We start from the raw sequence: 5,792 nt of genomic DNA, 5'->3' as shown, positions 1-5,792 counted from the left end.
CAACTATAGCTGTAATGGAGTTCCTCTCATCATGTAGACCCACTGAGTGACACTGCCCACAGGAACAGGACAGTAAAATGGGGATTTGACAGAAATAAGGAAATACTTTCTGCTGACATGGGACACTCGCTTTAACTGGAAACACTTGAGATATTTCAGTCTGAATGGAAGGTTTGGACTAAAACTGTCAGTAAAACATACATTAATGCACACAGTATAATCATCACCAGTCCACACATTCATTCAGTATTTCCAGGTGACAGTATCTGGGGGGGAGGAGGAGACTGAGTCCTCTCCCTGAAAGTCATAGATTCATAAATTCCTCATTTGGGAAAGACAGAGTTAGACAGCGTCAGACTTACCTTTGCAAACGAAGAAGAGTGAGCCGTTTAATGTTCAGAGACGTTCAGGGGCATGACGAGTATTCCAAATACAAAATTTAGATGTTTCTTTTAATGAAATCATGTTACAGTTGTTCACCTTCAAAAATAATTTAGAAAGAATCATATTCTGACAACTCCTATCAGTTTAAACATTGTTACATATCCATTGTACCTGTTGTACTCTATTCTAACATTCTATGGATTGAATGTTTTTACACTAACACTGCATTTTATTTTCATTCAGTTGCAGTTAAATACAACTTATGTAATTTATGTAAGCAGCTACACTTTCATAGTTTATCAAATTGATGACAGACCGGGGTGGGGAGCGTCTCACCTTCTGGGAGAACGCGAATAAAAACCAGATGTTCACAGGGCATTCGGAAAGGTCCAAGAAGTGACGACTGTGTGGCGCAAATGTTTGTAAAAATCTTTAAACTGAAGATGTTTCACTAGCTTTAAGTATCATGTACAATTGTTTTTAATAAATACATCAATTTGATATTTCATTGAATTAAATCATGTGACTGATGTGTATTACCATGTCCCCATGCACTGTGGAACTGCTCTTTGCTCTTTCTATGATGCTTTACTGGCTCATTTGAACCTTTTAGCAGAGGTATGTGACTATGAGTAAAAAAATAGCTGAATCCAATACTGAATAAACATTTAATGATGAAAAACAAACAAAATACAAACAAATAAACAAAAAAACTAGATTCTTTTACATTTAAAGTTTCTAAATTTGAACAAAAAAAAGAACTGATTGAAAACTAAAATAGATTTAATTAAGTGGAGCCTCCACTGCTTTTATTTGCTCCCCTCATTTGGAGGTCCACATATAGCCTCCCCTTGGCGAGGAGCTCCTCCATGGGCTCCCAGAGGGCAGCACTGATGTTAACCTGGGAGTCGTCTCCCAGGATGAGGTCCACCACGCCCTCCGTCTCCCCCTCCAGAACCCCGAGCACCTCAATGGCCAAGGCCGATGTTGGACTGGCACTGAGCATCTGTGAGGGAGACAACAAATTAGTCTCATCAACATGATAATATGTCACATCAACAAAATGGGGGATACAAGCCCTGTTTACATCTGTGATGTATACACGTTAGTGGTCTTTAGCTTTGTAAACATTTAGTTCTCGACTAGTTTTTCTGGGGTGGCACGGTGGTTAGCACTGTCACCTCACAGCAAGAGGGTTCCATGTTCAGTTTCTTTCTGTATGGTTGTATGTATGTGTGGCTTCTCTCCGGGGACTCTGGCTTCCTCCCATCATCCAAAAACATGCATGGCAGGTTAACTGGTGTCTCTAAAATCGTCCCTAGGGGTGAGTGTGTGGTTGTTCGTCTGGTGGGTCTCTGTGTGGCCCTGTGATGGACTGGCGACCTGTCCACAGTGTACCCCGCCTCCCACCCAATGATGACTGGGATTAGGCGCCAAGCCCCCCATGACCATGAGTTGGATTAAACGGGTGTAGAAAATGGATGGATGGATAGTTTTGCCAGGTTACATTATTTTTTTTATCAGAATTATGGCAGCACAAGTCAGTTTTGGGTGAATTATGAAGTGTTTTGGTGGCTGTAGTGCATTTAAAGATGGCATTTTCACCAAAGAAGAAGTAATGTGTATTTGGTGTTGACAAAAGTGTTAACGAAACACCTTTGATGCGTCATTATTCATGTTATTCATGTTTATTAGAAAATATATACTATTTACTGTGGTGCCTTTATTGTTATAATTGTTTTATGTTCTCATCATTTAAAAATTTACCTCCAGCACTGAATAATTTGTGCTGTTCAGCTGGTCCTGATACGCTGACTTTCCCCTTTTTAAACGTGTGACCTTGAGGGTGGCCCCGACTTCCACCTTAGCGATGGCCACCTCCCTCCAGAGGGCCACATCGACCTTGGCAGCCCCCTGTACATAAAATAGATTGTTGTGGTTATAGTCCTCACAGAGTACTGCTCTGTAATTCTAATACAACTGGCTTAAGTAAACATAGGTGTTTTATTTTTAGATATATGAAAAGAACTTTAGCACATGCCACAATTCCAGGCCGACTGTAGAAAATATTAAACTTGAGTGCATTAAAAAGCAGATCTGACACCATCAGTTTGTTCAGTTGTTCAGAAGTCTGCTTCTCCCACCCAATCCTTGTCCTCTTCACAATGTCTCGTCTTACCTCCTGAAGCTGCAGGGTCCTCATTGGGACCGGCTCTCTCCCCATCACGATCTTCTTTATTGCAGATAACTAAAAAACAAAATGGATGAAAGTGTTAATAACACCATTCATACTCACAGTAGTCAGTCAATTAGATCATTTTATCCCGGCCTGATGAATAATTACAGAAGTGTTCTAAAAAGTTGATGGTTATGGTAAAATGACAGATTTCACTGTTATCTTATCAAATACTCTTCTTCCTAAAATTGCAAGAGGATTAGCAAAGTTGGCTGACAGCAGGTGCTGTTAACTTTGTTATGTTGATTTATCTCTGTGCATTATGATGTGATGTTTCATCTTTACATAGAACTAACTTACTTCCATGACCTGCCCCACAACAGTCATGAGGCCCTTTGCCTGTTGGATTTCTCCAACTTGTGTGTCCTTGGACTCAGGGAAAAGCAGAGCCTGGGCCTGGCTCTTGAGCTCTGGGGATATATCTAATGGGGAGCTCCTAAAAAACTGGGTCTACCTGCTCACCCAAATGGTGCGAGGAGGAGAAACCCCTTTCAGGGTGTACCCTCTCATGAGGTACCCCTTCCCATCATCCACTTTGGAGGAAAATTCCTCCAAAAGTGTCAGAGTAGTGACTTGTTCGTCTTAGTACAGCGGGGGGGTTGCTGAGACCTCACTGAGGTCCCAAGCAACCACCCTCGCGTGTACTCTGCTGCACAGTACCTGCACTCGCAGCGTAGGGGGCTTAAAATGTGGCCCTAGGGCCTTTTTGGTCAGCAGCTCTTTTAGTGCCATTCTGCAAAGACAAGAGGAACACAGACAAAGGAATGAGTTCAATATTTACAGATATATAAACACACATCCACATGTGTATATATATACAATTTTCTGTTTAAAAAATGACAAATACAAACATTCCCTTGGAATTTCCTTGTACCTAGCTTTACCATTATGTTAGTCACATGTTACAGTTGTGTTCATCACCAGAACAATGAACCATCACTCACTTACCTGTACATGTTTGATATATTTAGTAAATTACTACAATAGCATATACAGTTCTATTGCTGAGGAGTTGTGCATTTCCCATGAGCACCTGAATACCTCCTTAAAATTGCATGGTTGTGGTTTACGGAAGGTCCCGCCTCTGTTTCCCATCATACATTGCTTAACTGAGCAGTTCATTATGTCTAAGGTTAATTTCCTGTGCACTCATTTTCATAGTGCCTGAAGTCAGCTGTCCAAAAATGATACCGAACTGGTTTTGTACTGAATAGGCAATTTATGTAAACTCCATCCATCCATCCATTTTCTACACCCGCTTAATCCGTCGGTCGGGTCGGGGGCTGGAGCCTATCCCAGGGTAATCGGGCGAGAGAGACAAACGAGACGAACAACCACACACACGCTCACACTCACTCCTCGGGACAATTTGAGACACAGTAATTAACCTAACATGCATGTTTTTGGACAGGGAAGCCGGAGTACCCGGAGAGAACCCACACGACCGCACCACCGTGCAGCCTTATTTAAAATCAATTTATTTAATTTTCCAAAGCAAAAGCGGACCATTACCATTACTCAGTACCATTTAAAATACATGTGTTTACATATATAAACACAGCGCCGTCGAACACCTCTAGTAATTTACACTACATAATTAGTTTCAACAAGAGCAATGCATTGACAACTCTTATGGGCGGCCATTTTCTTCAAAGCGGTTAACTGTCGAAGAACATTTATGACCTTGACGCCCTCTGGTGTCAAAACTCGATCGTAGCTTGTGAAATATAATTCTTTCTTCCCCGTTTATGAAACACATTATCCAAATAAAGAAATGTTCGTCTTAATGGACAATTCTTTTCAGCATAATTGGGAACCTTAAAGTTCCCATGGCATGGTATAGTAGCGGCGCTTTAAATGGGCTTTCGGAGGCTTCAGGATGTTATACCCCCAGGCGTTCTCAAAATTCACCCGGAAAACGCAGATTTGGCCACTTAGAAGAAAGCCGCATTTCAGAGCTCTCTCCAGTGCCGTTTTCCTAATGAGAAGCAAGGAGGAGCGCGAGGGGTGTGTCATGGCTGAATGGGGGCGTGTCTGATTCTCTGTTTTGGCTCCGCGCATGTTAGCTGCCTGCTAGTAGGAAAAAAAATAGAAATGGCAGTTGAGCAAACCATCGTACCTTTCGCCTTCAACCCGGAATTGGACCCTGAAGCCGAAGCGCAGGCAGTTCAGCAACAACCTGCAGATCAGCAGCGCCTTCAGCTAAACGTCTCAGAATGGTGAGTTTGAAATGTTATGTCTGGAAACGTTTATAGTTGGGTCGGTCCGAACCACTGTGAGGTGCGCAGATATAGCAGTGGCTTAGCCTACGGTAGCCTAATTAGAGCAGAAATTGTAGTCACTACATCAGGACTACCTAAAATATTATTTTTGCTTACAAAACGTATAAGTTCCCAACTTATTTTACAATGTGGGCACGTATTTGCAGTGCTAACATTAGTGAGTATGGCTGCTGGCATCTCCAGTCTCTACACCAATAACTTTCTCAATGTCGCCTTGCATTGTACAACAGTAACACTGCCAAAGTATTTCCCATAGTACACATTGCCAACATGCAAATGATTCTCCACCCAGTGTTGACATAAGGGGAGCGATTTATAACCAAGTTTTCTAGACAAAGGTTTACATGCTGTAATATACAAAAAACAAACAAAAAAAAAAAAACATACCTCATCATATCCTGACCAGGTGCTGGATCCAAAGTGTAACTACACGAAGTGAAACTTATGCTACAGATTTTTGTGTACACCTTTTTAGTAGCCCGTCTTCACTGGGAACAGCCAGCTGTTCGTTGCCCATGTAGTTATACAGTAGCCTATGGCATGCAAAAAACATGATAGTATTCTGACCAGCATGTAATTATTCTCCATGCTCACATGTTAACTCATTTACTTGCCACTAAAGATGTTTCATTGTTATATTTGCCGGCATTACCTGAAAACAGAATATCACTGCCTTTTTTTTTTTTTTTAAATAATAGGTGTCAATGTGGAATTTGCGAGATAATGCCCACAGAAAGGGAGAATAGATGCTGCATGGAGATCCCTCAGGTAACACTGTAAACATTTGGATCTACCTGTTTGGCAGTTTACGCCTGAGAAGAACGCATCGGTAAGCGTTGTAAAATAATCACTCATAGCCACATACATAAGAGTTTACAGTACACCCACCC

General features: G+C 41.6%; 1 long non-coding RNA gene across 1 annotated transcript; it reads right to left on the bottom strand.

The window, feature by feature from the left end:
• Window positions 1-2,191: 2,191 nt before the first annotated feature.
• LOC142397861 (uncharacterized) lies at window positions 2,192-3,007 on the bottom strand. The gene is made up of 3 exons (XR_012772730.1): window positions 2,921-3,007; window positions 2,564-2,632; window positions 2,192-2,298 (listed from the first exon to the last, which is right to left on the bottom strand). It is a non-coding gene; the product is annotated as an uncharacterized LOC142397861 (long non-coding RNA).
• Window positions 3,008-5,792: the final 2,785 nt, after the last annotated feature.

The sequence above is a fragment of the Odontesthes bonariensis genome, chromosome 2 (genome assembly GCF_027942865.1).
Source record: "Odontesthes bonariensis isolate fOdoBon6 chromosome 2, fOdoBon6.hap1, whole genome shotgun sequence".
NCBI classification, from domain to species: domain Eukaryota; kingdom Metazoa; phylum Chordata; class Actinopteri; order Atheriniformes; family Atherinopsidae; genus Odontesthes; species Odontesthes bonariensis.
Note: the sequence above shows the minus strand (reverse complement) of the source record. Positions and strands in the feature narration are given on the sequence as shown.